Below are 23,918 nucleotides of genomic sequence, written 5' to 3' on the forward strand. Positions count from 1 at the left end.
ACAAGACCCTCTTTCGGTGCAAGGTATACCGCTGTTTCATCCATGTTAAATACTGGTCGAAGATCTTGGAGTATTTGGCTCCATATCAAAGCTACACAGTACCTACAGTATTACACATGCAATTTAGCACACATCAGAATAGTGCACAGAAGATACTGCACATACAATTTAGAACACATGCGATTTATAGTGCACGTACAATTTAGGACACATGCGATTTAGGACACATACAATTTGCGATTTAGGACGCATGCAGTTTAACGCACAATTTTTTAGTGCATATCAGGATAGCGCATAGCAAGATTTTACACACAAGATAGTACACAGAAAATAGTGCACATACAATTTAGAACACATGCAGTTCAATGCACATTTTTTTAGTGCACATGTACTAAAAAAAATGTGCGTAAAACTGCATGTGTTTTAAATTGTATGTGCACTATCTTGTGTCCGAAACTTTGCTGTGCGCTATCCTGATGTGCACTAAAAAAAATGTGCATTAAACTGCATATGTTTTAAATTGTACGTGCACTATCTTGTGTGCGAAACTTTGCTGTGCGCTATCCTGATGTGCACTAAAAAAATGTGCATTAAACTGCATGTGTCCTAAATTGTAGGTATGTGTCCTAAATCGCATATGTCCTAAATTGTATGTGTCCTAAATCGCATGTGTCCTAAATTGTATGTGCACTATAAATCGCATGTGTTCTAAATTGTATGTGCACTATCCGCTGTGCACTATTCTGATGTGTGCTAAATTGCATGCGTAATACTGTAGGTACTGTATAGTTTTGATATGGACCCGAGTATTTATACTTTATCAGCTAATTGAATCCTAAAGCCGGGTCCAGACCTGAATGAGTATAGGTACACTGAGCAGGCTGAGCGCGCACGAATATTTTGATGTGAACTGGTGAAACGGTAGCCAGGGCCACATGCTTCTACGTCATAAAGGATGAGTATGAACGCATATGCTAGTGTGGACGTGTCATTCGTGGTGACTCGGCGCATTCGACCCGACTCGCGAATGCCGGCAAAGGCACATGGCCTGAGCCGACCGTTGTCGGTTTTCTTCCGCACATCAAAGGGAGTTTGGAGTGTATTGCGTTCAGTGTGGAAGATAGAAGCAGATGCGATATTTTTCTAAAATCCTCGATGTCTCGGATTTTCATGATATTGAAATATATGGTAGTCCATACGAAATTAAGGAGGATTAAGTCCTCATTTTTGCAGATTCGAAATTGTTTAAAAAATACAAATCTTCAAAGTTACCTGCTTTCGGTGATTTTTACGAAACCCGCCTACAGAAATTAATTTTAATGGCTTAAATTATTGAAGGTATGGACTTGCGTCTTTTTTTTTAATCATGTAGGATGGATCTATGTGAATGAATTTAATCCATTGCTAATATTGCCATAAACAGTTAATCAAAAATCTAAAAATGACATTTTCAACAATATGTTGCAATTACCATATGATAGACTTTAAAGCTCTATTTCACTGAATAATTTGTCTTTCTTTTCTTCACTACACCCTGCATTGTTCTTAATTCATACAGCCTGATCGACTCGCTGCTGTGTTAAAAAAATCACACGAGACTATTTTTAACGAATTCAGCTTGAAATTATATAAATCAATTTTTCACGAAATTTCCTTCATTATGGTCCGAATTACGTCGTTCTTGGTGTTAGTTTCATCGGCGAAACATAAGGAATCAATTGACGTCGTTTTCGCAAAGATCTGATGAGAAACTGTTTAATGGTATTCCAACTGTTTCGAGGGTCGAAACCCATAAACTTCGCTGAAACACTGTGGGGGGTTGTCTCCGCCACGGGGTACTAGGTGGCACCTCTTTGACAGACGTCGCTGGAGAATCACCCTGTATTGGTAAAGAGGATGACTCGGAGGGTTGAGCTGTATGTTTAATTACCTAATCACACCATCTTTACGACTGCGGAGTGGGCTAAGCTATGCACAGAAGTTGGCGAAGACACAATGACATTTTCGACCCCTTCGCATGCGTCACTCGTGCGCGCTCAGCCTGCTCAGCGTATACGCATTCAGGTCTGGACCCGGCTTTACATCAGAAAACCACAATCGAATAAGATTTTCAGTTAGTAGAGCCCTACAGAGCTGTTCCGCTGTTTTGTGTGTCTGAGGAATGCATCGAACCATTTCCGCCCAAGCAGACAATTTTTTAAAAGATTAGGCACGTTTTCCCTCCTCACTACTTGCTTAACTGAGTGCACTAGACAGTCTTTATTGACAGGGAATCCCATTTTACTCGTCTCCAAAAGCCACTGTTCTAATTTTTCTCCCATCTCACGTCCAAGGACGCAGTCCCATCCGACTCGCCCTGAGGTTTCTGATGCTCTCCCATGTAATTTGTTGCGTAAAATTGTTGGGAGAACATTGTATAACTTACTGGCTGTTGCAATTGGAGTCCGTCTCTAATCGCTTGCAATGTGTTTTTGACGTCGCCTTCAGAATAGTTTGAGCAGAATTTTCTGTTTGATCGTTGTCTCTTCATTTCAACACTTTTTGAAATTGCTTTTGTGGTATTTTTCTTTCTATTTCCTATTATTACCGATGACAGATAAAAGTATTGAGTCTACTTTTCAGAAGAAATTAAATTAAACTTTAGAATTTTTTTTTCGCTAACGTCATTACCAATAGATATACTAATATAACTCTTATATATATATACATAATTTTCATGAGTCGGAAATTCTTTGAGATCGTGGCAACGGTGCACCATGAGGAAATATTCTCGTCCAGAATTTTTGTGACATTTCTGTTCAGTGCTTGATTTTTCTGTACAAAGATTTCAAAAACTTTGGCCTATTAATTCACTCTTAATTTTGTATTTATATTTCTTGTAGGGGTGCTGTAGGAAATTAATAATAACACTGTGCTCTTAGATAAAATACTATATATGCGTTTATTTTGTTAGTCGCTCGCTGTCGCTCGCCGTTGCTAGCTCGCGTCTAACTGCCTGGGCCACGCTTGGCCCCACCACGTCGCAATTCCAACGGCTTTCCTGAGGACGAGGAAAGGTCACGCATCGCGACCGTTTGTTGTGGTCCGCGCTCTTTCCACGAAACTGCAATAGCGCGTTCCGCTCGCCACATTTCTCAACATTGCGTTTCCCCATAAAAATACATGTTAAATTGAAAGTTAAATAATTTAAAAACTACCGAATCAATTTTTTTTTTAAATTTTACGGGGGTTTTACTACTGCATAAAGATTTTCAAAGACTTTCGCTCATTTTTAATGTTACTAAATTTCATCCTTAAATAAAACGGGACAACAAAACAGTAGAAAATAGTAGAAATGGTGCCAACATAACCTACGCTTCATTCATTCTAATGAAAGTAACCTACGAATACTTAATATTTAGTATTAAATAAGACAGTGACCATAAATGGTACATCTACCCTATGGCACGTAAAAAAAAGAGGTACGTTCGTGGCGCAGGTAATTTCCCGGCACAGGTTTATCTGAAACAAAAAGTTCGTAGAGATTCTTAATTTGCACGAGTGTCGCTACCACCCGTAGTTCAATTGACAATTTCTGTTGAAAAGTAACAAAATGGCGCCGGTTTGAAATAAAAAAACATTTGACAAAAATGTAGACACAAAAGGATATCTTCTCGGGTGTTTCCCAAGAGAAATCTCGGTTATTTTTCGACAAAAATTGTCAATTGCGCTACGGGTCACAGTGATACTCATACAGATTAAGAATCTTGTCGATTTTTTTGTTTCCGGTAAACGTGAGCCAGAACATCGCTTACACCACGAACATACCTCTTAATTTAGGTGCCACATTGACGCTGTAAATAATCATTAAAACAAATTTAAAAAATTATTTTTATTTTTTTTATAACATAAGAGTAGCTTAATAAAGCTTAAAAATATTTATTTAATTATATGTTGTATTTGTTCAGAAAAAGAATCTATAATAATAGCTTAACTTTTCGACCGAACAAAGTACATAGAATGACCCTTTAAGGTTCAATATAAATATAGCTTGCCATATATAGGTCCCGCATCCGGTAATTAAGAGTTTTGGGAGACGAAGAATTGCCGTCGGCTCTGGATAGCTTAATGATTGCAGCAGTCGCCCAGGAAACGCAGAATTCGGGTTCGAATTCCGGTCCAGGAAATTCGTTCGGTCGCTTCTTTTTCTCCTACACGTAAGGCAAATATACTAGTGCCCGGACGCATAAAGGGGGATTGCGCCTTGTTGGGCCGAAAATAGGTAATTTTTGTGAATTTTATGTACAAAACGGTTCGGCACATTAATTTGAGGTTTAGCTGCTTTATTGTCTCTTGAGCTATTGTTTTAAATTTTCGTGTGACAATGAAAAAAGCATGACAAATGCAGGGGTGTTGACTGAGAGCGTTGAAAAGATGTCGAGTGCTCCTGGCGTTGATCGAAAGGGTTTCAAAAAAGATTCTGATTCTGAAGTTCTCTTATTTATATTTAGAATGTTATAGTTAACAGCATCCACTCAAAGTGGATATAAGCCACAAGCTGTAAATCCTTTTTTTGTCGATTTCTATCAAATATAGATTTTCTGTTGCTCTTTTTAATAAACGAACAAAGTTATTTTTACTTAATTTCTTCGGAGTATTATTATCTAATCTCCACTTATCCAACACATACTTCCAAGCATTTTTCTGTGGATGAAACACTGTAACATCTGAGGGTTGTAAAATGTGTGTAGCATTAGGATAAAGTGCGACAAAAAGTTTCCAATGGAAGAGTTAGATGTGATGAGTGCCCATCAAGGTATAGAATAAGTGGACGTTGAATTATGTTGTTCTCAAGCCAGCGGTGGAATCCATTTGCTATGTGTTCATAAAAAGACTCAACGATCATCCACCCTCCATCAATAGTGCCAGCGATCGAACCTGTAGGTGCATTTTCTTTTATTTAGGCTGGCATACGCTGGTACCAATATAAAACCATTGGAGGTGCTAAGTTTCCTGTGGCACTGGTGGTGAATAGCACTGTAAGACTTTCCTTACCACTGTCATCATTTTACTTTCATTAAGAATATATTCTACTCTTTATGTTTTCCCTTAAACTCCGTGTACCAATTGATTCAACACCCTTTCACCTCTCCTTTCCTTGGTAAGTATAGTCAAGGCGTGCTTTAGCACCTTAATAGAGCACGAACTAGAGGTGTGCGGGTACCCGACTTTTCGGGCTCGGGTCGGGGCGGGTAAAGTCGGACGAGCTCGGACGTGGGCCCGGGACAGACGGGCCCACGGGTAGTCCGACTGTGTCGTGTAGCCCAATCACTTCGGGTAGCGCGATTGTGTCGGGTAGCTCGATTATTTCGGGTAACGCGGTGCTTGATAAGTTGATATACGTATTCAGCCTTTTTAAACAACCGAGTACTCGAAAAGCATGTACAAAATCTTTACCCATATGAAATTTTAGAATAAGATAATTTTCATATTCATATGCTTGTATATTTTTATTACATACTATGAAACATCCAGAAAATATTGTTAATAATGCATTAAACTTCCTTTTTTTAATATCGCAATACTAAATACATGTTTAAAAACGCATATTTTCCGGATGTTTCATAGTATTTAATAAAAATATACAAGCATATGAATATGAAAATCATCTTATTCTAAAGTTTCATATAGGTAAAGATTTTGTACATGCTTTTCGAGTACTCGGTTGTTTAAAAAAGCTGAATACGTGTATGAACTTATCAAGCACCGCATTACCCGAAGTAATCGGGCTACACGACACAGTCGAACTCCCCGTGGGCCCGTCTGTCCCGGGCCCCCGTCCGAGCCCGCCCGACTTTACCCGACCCGACCCGACCGCTCGGACACATTCGATTACCCGCACATCCCTAACACGAACCCGGTAAATCATTCCAACCGCTTGGGATGATTTACAGACAATCCTTTCAGGACGTAACATTGTGATTTGGCTTAAACAGTTTATTCAATTTTCAGGAGCCACACCCGCAAACCATGTGTTACTTCTTCTTGATGGACATACAAAGCATACAAAAAATTTGGAACTTATAGAACTATCCCGGAAGAACGGAGTGATAATGCTTAGCTTTCCTCCGCACCGCACCCACAGGCTTCAGCCTTTGGATGTGTCCTGTATGAAACCCTTAAGCGTGTACTGTGACCTAGTTGCATCTAATTGGTTAAGATTGCACCCAGGTCGAATAATTACCATGTTTCAAATAAGCGAAAGTTTTAATCAAGCATATGCTCAAGCAGCAACTATGTTAACTGCTATAAATGGTTTCAGAAAATGCGGAATTTGGCCGTTCAACCAAAACCATTTTTCAGATTCTGACTTTATTGCTGCAGAAACGACAGACATACCGTTTGCTGCAGAAACAACAAACCTACCGATTGCTGCAGAGTCTGATACCGCCTCAGGTCAGGAAAATGCCCCTCCTGTTTTCAATCCCAAACCATGTTGTTCACGCAGCTTGACGGACAAAAATTGTGATAGTGTTCGCACGGCACACGCGTGAAAATTATAGAATTTTGCTTTCGAGGTTGTAAGGCTCGATTCACCGGTTGGTACGCGTATAAGCCGGACGATGTATCACCCGCCAAATTAATATTGGGTGACTGTTTAAATTATTACGTGTCGATTCTGATCTGAACGATGATCTGAGAAGTTAGCTCTGCTTGTGCTGATGTGTCCGAATACTGACCTCATCAAAAAACACCGAACCGTACTATTCGCGAGCTCATTGACTTCTGGTCTTGTCCACCTTTTCGATGTCAAAGGTGGACAAGACATCTGATTTTTGGGAGGCGCCAAAATGCCTGATTGGCTCAGCCTTGCTTGAAGAGGAGGAACCTTCCCTCCAAGATTTCGGTGATGGAGGAGGAATCCTCTCCTTCTTCGTGACGTAGCGCAGGGAAAACCGGACATCTGGCTAACAAACCTCGCTAGGTTGATCGGCCGGAGCCTCTCGCCGGGGTCGCGATTTATGATCGTATTGTCCCGCGAGTCAGCGGTGGTCGACGGTATGTACCGTTTTGAAGTTACCGTACACCACCCGCTGACAGAGCAATCAACGGATTTTCCCAGAGCGAGGACGGTCGAAGTGTCCAAAAAAATAGCACGATGCCGAATTGCCACCTATTAGACATCTGGCAGGCAAATGCTCCCCAAGACTTCGACGGTAAGCAATTGCCTAGTAATAAAGTGTCGCCGAATTTCTGCCTCGCTCTGAGCCCCCCTTTGTTTCCGTAAGACGGAACAGATAGTGCACCTATAATTCCAACACCTATTACAGCTGTTTGTCGCAATCTAACATCTTGTTTTGAAAATACTTCCCCCAAAGACATTTTGCCAATTCCTGCAGTTCAACGGACAGAGAACAGGAAGAATTATCGCCGGGGAAAAACTGCAATTCCCACTTCTACTCCGCATAAAAAGGAACTCGAGAGTGTAAAACGTTCATAGAATAAGAAATGTTCTTATCCGGATGACCCTCGATTGCAGAAGAATGCAAATAAACTGAAAAAAAAAATATCAAAATCTACAAAATCAGTAAAAGAAGACTGCGAATGTTTATATTGCCATGATTCATACCTGCAATCCACAGAGGGTTGGGTTGCATGTCAACTCTGTGGACGGTGGTCTCACAATTCCTGCGCAGGGGTGGACGAAAACAATTGTGAAGAAATTCACATTTGTATCAAGTGCGAAAATACTTAGGCAAATCATCTTGCCCCATTTTCGGTACCCCATTTTACCCCGCGGTAGGGGCACGACGATTTGTTTTCGTCTATTTTGTAATGTATAATAACTCAGACGCCTGACCACGGATAGTCTGAAGCGTGTGCCAAATGCTAAATCAGTAACTTATAGTTGCATTTGGAGTAATAAAGATTTAATTAATAGGTACAATCATTACTTTATTTGCATTTTTCCTTAGCTTCCCCATCATGCCCCCCCCCCCTCCCTCTACTTGTGCTTAACCACTGATTTATAAATCTGTGCAAACGAATGGGTAGATTTCAATCGCTTAAATATTACTATAACTTTCATTGCGCAAGATTTAAACTATTTATGACATAGACAAGAGACTTTGCATGATCCGACGTAATACGACGAGGCGGATGAAATACAAACATAAGTAGAAGTTATCAGCCCGTAGCCTGACAAGATGTACCGAGATAAGAGCACGCAGAACTCAGTGAAATTTCCAAGCCGTTTTTCTCGAGAACCAGATCTCACATACAAAAGTGTAGGAGTCTTGAAGAAAAGAGGGCACGACGTTGGGATTCAAAATCGCGATCATTGTAAATAGTTCGGGCTGGCCAGTGTATGCGCCTTCACCGTGCGCACCAACGCTGACCCTTCCTTCTTTTCCATGTTCAGAACTCTTTTTTACATAGACGATACTACCCTGATTGTACAAAAGTGTATCTATAACTTTCAACTTAGTTTTACAAAAGAAATAACCCTGTACCCAACTCAGGCTAAAAATATGTATATATATTTATATATTTTTAGTCAGAGTTGGGTACAGATGCAGATGAAGAATAACGAACAAGCTGTTCGCCACGAACGAATATATTCTCGATCGAATAAGAGTTTATTTGACTAGTGCAGGGGGGTGAATAATTTTTATTCAAATAATTCTTTACTCGTTATTTGCAATAGTTGTTATCCATATAATATATTATTCGTTTATTACCACGCTTTGAAAACAGTTATCAGTCATCAAACAGTAAGCGGCAAAAACTATGAACGGTTCTTCACAGCATTATTCAAGTAATTTCGCACTTGACATTTAAATAAATTATTGCATTAAATAATGATGAATTATTCGACAAAATACACTCCTCACACTGATTAAAGGATCACCTCTAGGAACCCGAAAAATAGGGGCAAGTTAACATGGTCATAACTCCGGAAAAAATAGTCGTATCGATATTTTGAAAATATCTTTTATTGCTTTACAGCAAAGATATAGGAATATAAAAAGCACAGGTAAATTTAAAATATTTTTCTCAACTTTGCGATGTTCCACGGGGAGAATGAAATTTTTTACACAGATTCCATTTAAACCAGTCAAAAGCGACCACTTTCCGGTGTAAAAACAGAGTAATAAATTTCTTGCGCGATTTTTTGTGGCCGAGTTAATCAACTTTGAAGTAAAAATCGTTTTTTTACTTTAGTTGCTTCTAGCAAGCGATGCAATTATCGTACAACGTTCATGAAAAAAACATTAGACAGATCAGTTTTTCCTCTTTAACACGGATCTTTTGCTTCTTCGAGGCGGTTAACATTTCGGGATAGTACCATGTCCTTTCGAAAATCTGCTTAAAAATTGTATACATTCCATTTTTTCTTCAAATTCGCTGTATCTCCGCAAGGGATGAGGGTGAGTACAAACTTTCTTATAAAATAATTTAATATATTCTTCAGAGATTGCTTCATTGAAGTATCACATTTTTGTATAATATAAAATGTTTGTAAGACAATTCAGTTTGGAGAAAGTCATTTTCTTGATTTAAATTTCTGTAAACTGTTCCTTCCGTCGACGTGTTAATATCGATTGGATTATTAAGTGCCGTGATTTACCGTGGTACCGTGAGGTCGCCGAGCTCGAGAAAGAAAGCTGATTTTAGGAATTCACAAGGTATAGACACTGTAATAAGTGTTATTAACGACACGTAGAGTCTCAGCGTTTGAGTTGTTAAATAGTCTTAGTTGGACACTTGCATGCAATTTTTACCAAGTGAACGGGCTCGTGGCCGTTCATACGCAACGAACGCCGTACTCCTCGGGGTATTGTGACACGCGAAGAGATTTCTGTTACCCTCTGCTTGAAATGTCGAGGGTCGCTGCGGATATTATCCAGATTGCCGATCTTAATTTCTCCTTACGACGAGCACGTCAAGGCTTCCACTGGCTGCATTTATTTTGTCCGCGCGTTGGTCTCGTACGACACGCGAGCTAAACCCGCGGTTTACGGCGATAAACACGAAAATAACTGGATTGTACAGATAGATTAAACGCCGCTGTATACTTCGTATACATTTTTATTAACATCGTGAGATTCCGATGCGCTGCAGAAAATCGAGTGTATGACTGTGAGAACGAACTCAACTGCGTTCATATCTATACTACTAATTGAACTTGAAATGGCGAAAGCGAGTGAAAATCATATTCTTTTGTTTTATATTGAACTCTACTTCCTTTCTTTCACCTTTCTTTATACTATTACAGTCTTCCTCGGATTAGTGAAATGCTTTTTTCCCCGGATTATCAGGAAAGACCTATCCACCCCACAGTTTTCCTTCCTCGCTGCGAGGGGGGGCCTGCGGTCCCGGGTAGGCCGCCCGTTAACTTCTGAGAGCAATAAAACCATTGGGCCAGGTACAATACCCGGTGCAGAAAAATAAAATGTTCATGTGTGACGTCCCGGCCCCACCACATGGGTCACGCCGGTTAGTTTCCGCCGGCGCCGCTAGAGGTCTACTCTTCTCGCAAGTCTTATCGTCCACTCTCGTTCGTATATATACAAGTTCCAAGTTTATTTCCTCTGAGTCCTCGTGTACGTAGGGCAGGGGCCGTCAGCTATGACCCCGCAGGCAGAGAGAGGAGGCCTTCTTCCCGCTTTGTGATTGATTGTCTGGGTTTGATACAAGAATGCATCCAAAATAATATTCCGCTTATTTACTATTGGTCACGGAATAAGGCAGACAAACGGATCGCGTTCGCTCCTGAAGACCACCTTCCTTAATAACAGAACTAAATAAGGGGGGGTTGTTTAAGTTCTCCTTGGCTGTTATCCCCAAATCGGATAATTTGGACTTTCGACGTTCTAAATTTCGAGAAATTCTGGTGGCTGTCAGAAGGATAGTGTTCATATGGCGGAGTTGGCCGATCGACGTGCTGTGCCATTCTCCTAGATAGGGAGGAACTGATTCGTTTAAGACTGCTTATCTTATTTCTTACATTTAAGAGTTGTAAACTTTATGTATTACAGTTCCTATCATTGTATATATTTGTTTTTAGTTATTTTATAAGTTTAGCATAGTTTAGTTATAAGTTTACTGGCGTCAGATCGGGTAGGGGGTTTTTACCTTTATTCAGGCAAGTTTGTCTTTTTCGCCTTAATTATTTTTACATTTCACATGTGATGGTGTTACAACAGCGTGCAATTCTAATAGAATCTAACCGTCCCAATAATGTATTACCAAAGAAGTTCGCCGTTAATGGTTAATTAAGAGTTTCCTACATGCGGAACAATTAATTTTATTTTTATACCTCAAGAATGTGTAGCAATTTTTTTTATAATCTTTTTGTTGCTATCCCTCGTTACAGCTCAATAAACATTTAAAAAAAAAAAAAAAAAGGGGGCCGTCAGCTATAGCCCTACTGATGAGTCTGGCTGACGGTCCCAAGACGAAACACGCACATCTTCTTCTTTTCCTACTCGATCTTTAATGCCGATCCACCTGCCCCGCACAGTACTCGAAAAAGCGTGACGACCGGCCCGAGAGATTACGGTTACGCCGGAGGCGACGGGACAAGATCATCCCTCTTTACGTTCCGGAATCAACAATCACCATCTCGGTTTCGGACGTAACATCATCATGTTTCTGATAAATGTTCATGAAAGTATTTATTACCAATGGATTTTTTTAAGGCTTCTCGATGAAAATGAGTTCAAAAGCGAAGCAATTCGGTCCATTTTTAGTGAAAGTCACTACGTTCGCTAAATGTTGTAATTTACACCCTAGAAAGTGACTTCATCCCGTTACACACTATAATACTGCAGAAGAGAATTTAAATAGAGAATATCAACGACTTCACCAAATTGTAAAGTGTCTGCTGAAGATTGCTTAAATAGATGTTTAGTACCTATTTGGTATTACGAGGATTGGCAAATTACTTCGATAATTGGAGGAGAAATGTTGCGAGTTAATCACCAGAAGCGTGATTTTCTCTTAAACCGGAGAACTGGAATTTTAATTGCCTTTTCATAATAAAGTATAGACTGAATTGCTTCATGTTTGGACTCATTTTCGTCGGCATAAACTAACCAATCCATCGATAATACTCTGACCAAGGTGAAACCTGTAATATGAAAAGTTTCATATTTAATACTGAAACTCAATTCGCCGTCGACCGAGGGTCTCCCGCTGATGCACTATTTCACTCACTCTCGGTTTACGTCGATCAGTCTCCTTGTCAGACGGTTCGGGCGGGGGCCCTGACATGGGTCAGTTTATTAGGTGCTAACTACTTCTCCTGCCCCGGTAAATCGAGAAAATCCCCGGTCCCAAATCTTTCTCGATAATCTGGGGAAGACTGTACTTACTTCTGATACGTTAAACTTAAGTTTCAAGAATTTGCTCCAAGTTTTGAGTAGGTACGTACGTTTGCAATGTTATGTTTGACTAAGTTTTTGTAGAAGTCTGTTAAAACATAGATAAAACATGAACCTTAAATATCGCAAAAACTAACTCTCGAAACTTTCTAAAACCTCGACTGTACATACAGTCAAAATACTTGTGCAATAACATCATACACACGCTCATCTAAACTTGTGCAATTTTGTACATGTGTACCGCTCAAGTTACAATTACGTGTGGAGCCGGCTTTATCTCCGCGTGCTTGTTGAAGGTTTGTTTTGCTTTGTTAAGTTGGGTGTCGATGTGCGAGAAGAATTTTAATTGGGGGTCTAGGAGTAGTCCAGGGGGACCAAGCCGTCTTCGTTTGGCTGAAGTTTTCCCGTTTAGTTAGCACCGCATTGGTAGGAGGCGCTAGGTACATCACACACACATACCTACGTGTATCAGTGAGCACGACACACAATCTTTCGACGTTGGTGAAATGTTACCATGACGACCGTCGTCATTTAGAAATGTTTGGCGCAGACACGAGGAAGTGTCCTCACTTTCCCTGGTTTACCCTTTCTAAGGCCGTCTGACCATGGATTGTCGCGTCAGTGACGCGTATGCAGCAGATAGAAGGATATACAAAGAAATTGAATATATTTTCTTTTCCTAAGAAAAGAAGAAATATTCAATTTCAATGTTTATCCTTCTATCTGCTGCATACGTGTCGCTGGCGCGACGATCCGTGGACAGGTTTTAAAGTAAACGGTGCATTACACGTATACACATACACATACGTCCCGATTCAAACCAATTCACACATTCACAGTTTAGTACGCACCTCATTGGTAGGAGGCGCTACAAACTCTGCTTCAACTTTCGTAAGAGGGAAGCTTGGCCCCCCTGGAGTAGTCCTAGATATTTGGTTGTTTGCTCGCGAGCGATTATTTTTTACCACTTTACAAAAGTAGCAAGATTCTACAGTAAAAAATCAATAAAGCCATATATAACCCTGCCTATCTTAACTGTGCATTTCTCCCCAAACAGTAACGCAAATAATCTCAATCAAATCAAAACACCCCTACACCAAACAATCTCCTAGGTCTTTTACTTCTGTGTTGGCGAGTTCGTTCAACAGTATTTCCTCGTCAAAATCGCCTTCTAGGTACTTTACTAAGAATATTTCAGGGCTTTGCACGTTTCCGAGTGAAGGTGAAGAATTTAAGTATCTTTTTGTTTCAGTAATTCTAAGATGGCTTTGACGTCGCTGGGTGTTCTATATTTAAAGGATATGCCTGTCCTTGCTTGTAAGATTTGGTGCAGAAATTACCTTCTTCTAATTTGCAGAGGAGGAAGTTCAATATGGTGTTGATGGTGTTCTGCGCTGATTGACTGCTGATTGTTATGGGAGGGGGAGTCGGTTACCTTTTTTGTCGGCTGGGGTGCTCGGCGGGGGTCTGGGGTCCGACGATGGCCTGGAGCTGCTTGAGACTGGCGATTAACGGTGCTGGTGTGCTGATTGCTGTCCCTGTAGGTTGTCTTGCGTTTATACCCGCTTGTTGGGCTCTAGCTGTTGGTTGATTTTCTTTCTTTTTTTTGTGTTAAACGTTGTAAAGGGATCCGTCCAGTTAGTTGGGAGAACTGCTGTTCTTCCCCTTTGGGTTTTCCCCGGAGGTTGATGCTGATTAGCCGCTGGTGTGCCGCTTGGTGGGGTTCCAGAGTCGGATTCACATTCCATAACGGACCCTGCCCTAGACACACACGGCGACTGACAATGAGAGGAATTACTTGGGACTTGTATATATGCGAACTAGGCTGAAAGTATGAACATTTAAATATCTCTGTTGGTTATAGATATATAAAAAATCTATTTATGCTAAAATAAATCTGTTCAAAGGGGTAAACGAAACGGTAGAAAGGAAATTCGCCTCAATGTCTTTGTTTGAGATTTCAAGGTTATCAAATTTCTTTTTAATGAAATTTTGCCTATATTCTTGCCTGTGCCTTTGTAATCCCAAAATATTATAATCGAAAGGTAGATAATTATTAATTAATATTTCCAGAACTAACCCGAAGTATATCATACATTTGCGCCTATACGTAAACATTAAATCATTTTTCTTCTGATAAGCCTTATTGATTGAGTGTAATTTACTTATCTGTATAGTAATTTTATGTAAACACAGAATTATAATTTAATATTAAAGTGAATGTCCCAATTTCTGCTCATTTAAGAGGTAACTCGTCATAAAGAAGGTGTAAAAAATTTGTTTGTGATGAAAATTTGCAGAGTAATTGATTAATTCTTTAATAATAAATCAACCAATTCAAAAACTATTTAAGAAAGATATTTCAAGATGTTAAAGTATTAGTAATTTGTAATTAAATATATAATGCTCTAAATGTCCGTATTTCTGCTCATGAAAAATAGCGATGTATTGACCCAAGCTCGTGCAACACTCGCGTAAATGTTTAAATAAATTAGAATTATTTTGTTGCAACTATAGTACAAACGTAACGCATATAATAATAAGAAAAATAAGAAATGATCACAAATGGGGACATGAGCAGAAATTTGGACATTCACCTTAATATGGTAATTATTATTAAAATTATTAGTTATTGATAACTTTCGAAAATGTCAGTGAAACTGCTATTGTTTTTTTACATTGATCAGATCGGAAATGGCTCTGTTATCACACCAAGCATTAAGAAAATGGTCTGAGCCTGATTCGATATGCAAGGCGGTATAGTTGCGATGTTCAGAATTTGATATCAATAGTAGGTATCAACGTTTATTCAAGGCGCGTCATTGAAACTCTTGAAAGTGATACGGATACATTCGCTAAAAATCCAAGTAAACCAACATTGCAACAGTAGCAGAAATATTATCTCGGTTTCTGGTATTTTTAATTGTTTCTGATGATATTTGACACTTTTGTTTTGTAAAGAATCAAGGATAAATTCGCCTCAAAACAATTATAGAATCCATATGAGAATTTGTTGGATAAAAAGGTAAAAATCAAGCGTAGAGCTTTTCCCGCGCGCCCATAGGTGGCGAAGATGCGATCGCCGATCGATTTTTGATCGTTGCTTTTGTTTATGTTTCACTTTTCCTTGGACTTTCTTCTGGTTTTAGTTGTTGAGTAAGAAGGACATATATTATCTTTAACGCTTCCCCAAATTCGGTTCTACTGACTTGTGTTACCATTCAGTATTTAGTAAGAGTTGTAAGAGCTGCCTTAGCAGCGGAACAGAATAAAACTGGTAGAATTGCAACTATCGCCATTTTTCTAACACAATTCCAACAGAACTGATATATATATATAACTGTTATAGAATTGTTATGAGAACCGACATAAGAACAGTAACCGAAATCCATTCAGAAGTTTCGATTCTTCCTAATATTGCCTAGCACGTAATATCGCCGCTCGTAATATTCCATGAAGAAAGTGCTGACATGTGTTGGTATTAAACTGAACTAGTAGCCAAGCATGTGTAGAAAGATATAGATACTATCGTTGCACCGCCACTTGAGTAACGTCTACCGGAGGAGAAGTCTTTCAGTGAATCTTGATAGTGTAAACATTTATTGGGTCGTGACAATTTTACATCACATTGGGCGAAGGTACGTTTAAACATTCTATGAATGTATGAATACCTAAGGTCAAAGCCAGATATATTGGCCGGTGAATTCGTTTTCGCGAGCAGCGATCGAGGAGAAATCAACCACCACCACCTGACGATCGTGAATTTGTCAGTTGAAGTTGCGTGGCCCCCGAAGGGTATGGTGGGGTAACGTGAACGCTGCTAGGCTCCGCCTGGAACGTAGCTGTGTGGCTGTTGTTTATTCTTAACGTAATAGTTGAGTGCGCTACGAAGTTATGCGTAGACCAATACGAGATGAAACTGTCGAGAAAGAATCAATGTTCTGACCAATAAAGCTCCTGAATTTTTTCGGAGCTAACGCACACCTATTCTGATGTGTGTATTTCTACGCTGACAGCTCGGTTTGGCCTACACGCCAGGAGCTTGGCACTATCCCCACCACTTCTGACTCACTCTTGCTCTGCGAAGGCGAACGCTAGTCAGAAAAGGAGCACCGAGGCAGGCAAACTGTGTGGTGGGAGAATACCCCTCACGAAACTCACCGGCCAATATATCTGGCTTCGACCTTAGTATCTACTGCGAGTATCTAAATCAGCCCCGTCAGGAGTTGCCCGACAGGGCAACTGGTCAGACAGCCCGGGGCAAACACTTGCTGGCGGCGGGCAAGACACGCCTCCCCGGGCAATACGGTACAGATGCCAGGATGAACAAGGACCGTGCCTGCCTACGCATCTACGAGCCTGTACTCCCGCCTCAACCATTCCTCCCCACTCCGCTGTAACGATAGATGACGTCACTGCCCGGAGCTTTGCCCACAGCGTTCGCCCTGGGCAATGGCGGCTGCCCTTGCCCTGAAAACGGTAGCCTGACCGGCGCTGATCTAAATAATGACATGCTTGAGTCTGCTGGCGACAGCGGTAACGATCGGACGTGTTTACAAATACCGTGCGTGCTGTGAACGCGAATGCCATCCACACCGATTAGCCAAATTCGGTAATTCATGTGAATTGTTATAACTATGAGTTCTGAGTGAACATACAGTGGAAATAAGTAAAGCACAACTAAATAGACCTTTTGCCCAAGTCTATGTCCAGTTCGGTGCAATCTATTCACCGAAATGTCCTCTGACTACGGAAATCGTTTACCTCAAACAAATAGTAATGATCCCAATGCACACCAACGCCGAAGTTACACCAACGTAGTACAAAGGGGCTGTTTCCCCCAAAAAGAACAGGCGATAATAATCGAAGCAAAATGCGGAATCGAATTAAAAGAGTACGCTCATGCATTAGGCAAAATCACCAACCCAGCCAACAGTAGATTTATATCGCGAGTATCCAACGGCAGAATATGTGTTTTCCTAGCGAGTAAGGAACTCGCTGACAGCCTTATCGAAAATAATAAAAACATTCGAGTAAATGGCACTAACCTAAGTTTGAGACCACTCATTAGCAAATCCCAGCGTATAATACTGTCCAACGTTTACCCAACGATTCCTCATGCGGTAATTGAAGAAGTTTTCGATAAATTAGGCATTAAAAGAAAATCAGCTGTCTCCTTTTTGAGAGCTGACATGGCAGAAGAAGGCTTCACACACATTCTCAGTTTCCATCGCCAAATATACATTCACCCAGAGAATGTATCCAAAATTCCGGACACCACTAAGATTGAGCACGACCAAACTACGTACTGGATTCACCCTTCCACAGAAACACTGAAATGTTTCATATGTAACCTAGAAGGTCCCTTGGCCAAAAGTTGTAAACTCAACGAAAACCAACACGCATTTCACGAAGTACCCCGACAAATTGCTCCCACCAACTATCAAGGAGCTGATACAGGAACAGCTCCAGCTCCATCCATAGCTAACTCTGATAACGGCTACGGATCTGGAGAAACAAGAAACCCCACTCATCACGAAGCAATGGAAATCATAAACATAGACACACCATCCACGCCAGCGAAGGCCAGACCAAGCCATTTGGGAGCCCGGGCTCCATGGTGTCTACCATAGCTGTGTGGAAGGGGAGCTCGAAAGCCAATGATAACGTGGGCGCGCCACGGATAGGGAAAACTGTAGTACTGTGCGGTGCTGCCTCATACCCGTACAATAGGCTTGAGTGACTGAGATTCTTGGGGGCCCCAGTGATCACTGCCACTGGGGTGGTCCTTAGTGCGCTCTTCTGAGCAAGGAGGATCAGCGCTACTTATTTCAAGGGTGAACAGCGCTTTGCCAACACTGAGGAATTTCCGCTTACAATTAGTTCCAAACCCCCGCTTCGGATCTCCAGAACTGTTGCAAACTACTTTCTGCGCGAATGTTTACAAACTTCGAGATTTATGATACACGCTTAGATAAATTAAAACGAATTGCTTAACTTAAACAAGTAACTACGCTAATAAACAAATTAAAAGTTCTATATATGAGTATGTACAACAAGGTGTTTCGTGAAGCATTTTTTGTGAAGCAGATTTGGCATCTTTTCTCATAGATCATCCGAAGAATTGCACCATTGTCTTTTTCTTTTCTGCGATTAGATAGTGCCACAAAAATCTTAAATGATTAAAATTAACCAGATGACATTCAAGCGCTGCCTGTACCCAGCCATAGAGTGGCATTTCTTTCCTAAAGGTGTGTTTTCTGGAAAGGTTATATTAGTTCTTTCAGAAATAAATACACAGGAATGAAAAACCATATGGCTTGAACTGACGCGTCTGCATTACGGTGGTAGGTCATTAGTACCAAACCAGTACTACCTTATGTATAAAATACAACCCCGTATGTCAAACTGTCAATAAGGGGAGAGGTGGTAATATGGACCACTTTTTTGTTTTAGCGAAAATAATTAATTTTAAATGTATCTGTTGCGTCAAAAGTCATCAGCAGTGTTAGGAAATAAAACCATTGAATGAGCACCACAATTTGTTTTAACACAGTGCAAAATGTGGGTTTTTGAAAACGGAGTGGTAATATGAAACAGATATAAAAGTTTTATTCTCTATTACTATAAGCTTGTTATTGTTGGATAAATGGTAAAAATCAAGTTTAAAGCTTTTCCCGCGCGCCCATAGGTGGCGAAGAGGCGGTCACCGATCGATTTTGGATCGTTACTTTAGTTTACGTTTCTTTTGCGTTGAATCCTTCTCCCGCTTTGAGTTGTCGAGCAAGAAGGACGTGTATCAGTACTTAACGCTTCCTCAAATCCGGTTCAACCGAATTTTGTTAACATTTCTGTATTCAGTACAAAGTGTAAAAGCTGCTGTAGTAGCGGAACTAAATAAACCAGTTAGTATTCCAAAGTCTCGCCATTTTTCTAATATAATTACAACAGTTATTAATTAAGTCATCCTTGTTCTCCCAGTGTAAAAGAAAACAATTACTTTAAAAATGGAAAAACAAAATATACTTTATAAGTGAAGTGGAAAAACTGAATTCAAATTGTATTCATGTCCTTCATGAACAGAAGTTGAAATAAAGTGTTCAGTTTCATAACCATTTCTTTCCAGACGTAATTTTACTTGGAAAAGATGGATTTGGTATAATATTTAATAATTGACTTAATTGAAAAGAGTGGTGGTAACTTGTTCTATATTACCATAAACGCCATTTTCGAAATGATACTATTTAGTAACCCTCACTAAAGGAAAAACATTTTCAAAAAACTAATCCTGCTATTTTGAATATTATTCTTATTACTATCCAACACAATATAGGTAATATTTTACAATTAGCAATGAAGATAGTTAAATCATTTTTTAAGTACACCTTGTAAAAAAATTTTGATTTCTGTAAAATGTAAAACTTACTTTTACAACTGTAAACAGTTGGCGATGCAGATGCCAGTATGACAAATTAGCGATAGAGAAACCTGATAGTCATCTACGAACCCGAAAAATGAGGGCAAATTCAAATCGTCATAACTCCGACAAAAATGGTCGTATCGATATCGTTAAAATATTATGTGAAAGTGTGGAATCTCTACTTCCAACTGTTTTTTTTTTTAAGATTTCAGCTTATTGCTTCTCGGCAAAGTTATAGCGATATAAAAGCACTTTGAAAATTCTAAAAAAAATTGTTCAACTTTGTATTGTTACATGGAGTGAACATATTACTTAGACAGGTTAGATATAAGTAAGGCTACACCATTAATTTGCCGCACTGTCGTTCCGCTGAAGCGAATTCTGTTGTTCGTATCCCCACCCGCCGACGTAACTGACGATAGCACCCGAACGCGAGCCGAGGTACGCCGACGGTACTGAATGTTACTGTGTAAGCGCACACATAGCTCCACGCGGCATGGACTTGGGTGATGCCAATGCCGGCGGTACTGCATTCACTGTATGCAGGGTTGCCACAAAGTCGCTGAAGTCAGAGCGGAAATTTTTGCGAATCGGTAACTTGAAACATAGTGGCCCCAGGTAAAAAATTATCGCAGCGGATTCAGAAAAATGGAATTTATACAATTTTGAAGCACATCTTGGAAAGTATCTGGTACACCGCAATGTTAAATCGAAAAAGCATACGATGCTTCTTCAAGAGGAAAGACCGATCTTTCTCTTGCTTTTTTGTTGAACGTTTTGCGCTTTCTAGAAGCAATGAAATTCGAAAGGACGATTTTTGCTTCCAAGTTGAATAATTCGGTCGAAGAAATTGATAATCTATTTCTAGCCGTTCTACTGTGTGTGGGTCTGTATCTACGCGTGCCTTCGTCGTGTGCGTGCTAGGAGTCGCTGCCCCGCGTCAGCTGATTCGGCTTTAAACCTCGAGGCCCGGAAGTTGCACCGTTAATATTTAACTGTTAATATCTCGAGAACGAAGCCTCGGATCCCAAAATGGTAAAGGACTTTTCGACATCTTCCGACATCAGGATATTGCATGTTCCGGATTGTCCCTCAATTCTGTAACACCCTGTATATTACCATCGCTCAATTTTAATTTCCGAGATAATTGCAAAAATACAACTTCAGATACCTAACAGTATAGCGAATACGAAGCAAATATGCAGACTGAAGTAGAATTTTCATCTACTGATAAAATGTCAGTAATTGTTTGCAAAAGGGTAGTCCTCGCCGATTTCGATGAGCAAATAATGCTCTCTCTTGAATTATCGGTAATTTGGCTTCCGCTATGGTAACATTACTTGGTGTGGAAGTTCTCAGACCTAGGTTCAATTTGCTGGCTAATATCTGCGTCTTCTCGAATTGATTTTGCAGTTTCTTGTTTTGTCTGGGGAAATACCATCAGCCACAATATCTACTCTAGATTTGATCTTATCAAAGCTTTGAATATGGTAAAGAGTGTTTGTAGCTCACAGCCCCACCAAGTGCTTCTCAGGAACCTTTATAATGTTCATAATTTTGTTACTCTGTGTTTGGAGATTTTGTATGTGTTTATCAAATCGAAGTTGATGGTGGAGTTGAACATCCAGAAATCTGGCATGTTGCCTCTTTGTGACAGTTTTATCGCCTATGTTGAAGAAGAGTGTAGTGACAGGAGTGACTGGCGGTTTAGAAAATAATAGAATTGGTGTCTTCGAAGGTGACAGATCTAGTCCAATTTGAAGTAGATTCTTTCTATTGATTGTTCTGAATCTCGCTTACTCTCATGAAGCGAGTTGCAAGTGGTTTCTTACAATGTCATGTTATGCATAAAGATGAGCCTGGGTGGTGTTCCGAATGCCTTGAATAATGTTCCCTATATAGGGGTTGAATAGAAATGGACTATGAACCTCTCCTTGGGAAAATCCTTTAGAGACACTACGTTTGAAGTTGGTGGATTGTTCTACTGAGCTGTGAAAGTGCCATCGTTTTTTCTCACTCTCAACGTTGTGACACATAGGGCCCAAGGTGAAAACTGTACTTGTAATCTCCAGAACGAGGCTTACAATATAATAGGATATAATATTAATAAGGAATCGACGACATATGGTCTGTATCGAGATCCGCAAACCAAGGCATAGTTAATATTCAAAGTTGATTTTCTGGAACACAAGGCTTCAAATAAAAAATTTTATTCTGTATTTTCGACTTCTTTTTTCATGTAGAATATTGTAGAAGCACCACCTCCTCGGCTGTACTTACTACCAATACTGGGACACCCTGTATTAACTCGTACCAAACGTTGGAGCATATGTAGGGTGTTATGTAACTAGTGGTACAAGTGGAAAGGTGGTGACCCTTGCATGAGAAAATATGTCGAAATTAAAGAAGAACATTTTTTCTTACGAGGTTTTGTTTTCGAGAAAAATAGATTTGTAGCCTTCGTGAATTGGAATGAAGGAAAATTGCTGGACAAACAAGGTTTATTGGGATTAGGTGGGAATACATGGTATGGTTCACGGGACAGGACTACAATTTCAAAAATTAGATGTTGCGCCTCCTTATGTTTATACAATTTACGGGACTCTAATGCGCATGCTGCATTGTAATGAGGCGTCCAAGAGTTACTCCGTACTCTTCCGTTCGATTGGCGTCCAGGTATTGTCGCCGAACTCTCCATATCGAACGGGCGGCCAGGAATATCCCCCCGTATTCTCCTCTCTCAAAACTCGGGAATCTAAGGGAATGCTCGGTACTCTCTCGACCAATAGGCGTCCAGGTATTATCGCCGAATTCTTCAGATCGGTTGGGCGTCCAGGAACACACTCTAGTGCGCTTTCTCCCCAGGCAGGCATCCAGGTATTATCGCGGAACTCTCCTGCCGGAGTCCCTAACGATGAGCTCAGACGGACCATTTTAAAAGCCCACAACAGCCACAAAACAGTGATTGGGCTGTCGCTTTGGTCTCGACGACAAAACTGTACCACGAAATTGTCGCTGTCGGTGGTTGACACAACGCACAACCGTTTTTTGTGGTTGTAGTGGGCTTCTAAAGTGGCCCGCCTGAGCTTAGCCTATTCCCGGGTCTCCACCAAGGCGAACAAGAACAAAGACATTCTTCGCGAACGTTTTCGTCTGTTTTCGTCGTGTCCACACCGCCGCGAACACGAACAGAACTCCGCGTACGAACGTTCTCGAGGATGTTCGCGACGGTAGGAACGCAGCGAACGAACATTTCTGACGATACCTAGCGATCCGCATCCCTTTCCAACAGGCGACCCTCTACGACCATTCTGGCGCTTCCTTCTGTGTTTTTCTGGATTAATAAGCTTTAAAAGGTAAATTGATGTTACATTTAACCTCTTTTGTCAAACAGCGGTGTACAGAATCGTATTTAAAATATACTTATAAGTTTATTTTCGTTTAATGTTTGGGATAGTAAGATAGTAGAAATATTGAGGGATAATGCAGTCAAAGTATTTGGCCATATTAACTCTTCCTCTCAAAGCTAACGAGGAAACCATCTCTCGCTGCAGAAAGGAGAGATGGTCGAGTTATGATTTTTTATCATTTCTTTATTTTTTACTATTATTTTATTATTATTTTTGTTCATTTAGTTTATTTATTCACTTTCGTATTCATTTGCCTTGCTAATCGCCAGTAGGCAGTTCACTTTTTCTTTGATATGTTCTTTACTTGTTTAGCGTAAACAAATTAAATATCAATGAATCTGTAGTTGTATTCACTCATAAATAATTTTGCTTTGTCCTTTGTTAATTTTCCACGAATAATTATGTGAGTGGTCTCTGCTAACTAGGAAAACCATTTCTCCCGGCACCTCAGGAGAGGTGGTCAGATATCATGACTTCAGTTTTTAACCCGCTTTACAGTAAATATTGTCTTAAAGTAAATATCAGTTTTTCTGAATCAGCATAAAATTTTGAACATACAGGTTCATTCTGATAAAATAAGTAATGTCTATATTAGTTTTAATAGCCATTTTATATTAGGTCGACCGCGTCTCCCGGATTTACCCTATCAGCGGGACTCAAATTTGTCCAAATTGCGTCGTGTTTGGTTTTATTTTTATTAGAAATATCTCATCCATACGT

The 23,918-nt window shown here is 40.1% G+C and overlaps 1 protein-coding gene across 3 annotated transcripts in view; it reads right to left on the minus strand.

Moving 5' to 3' along the window:
- The window catches only part of LOC143372261 (neuronal calcium sensor 2), a 449,084-nt gene that overhangs the window by 188,860 nt on the left and 236,306 nt on the right, over nucleotides 1-23,918 (minus strand). The window lies entirely within an intron of this gene.

The sequence above is a fragment of the Andrena cerasifolii genome, chromosome 8 (assembly GCF_050908995.1).
Source record: "Andrena cerasifolii isolate SP2316 chromosome 8, iyAndCera1_principal, whole genome shotgun sequence".
Lineage (NCBI taxonomy): Eukaryota > Metazoa > Arthropoda > Insecta > Hymenoptera > Andrenidae > Andrena > Andrena cerasifolii.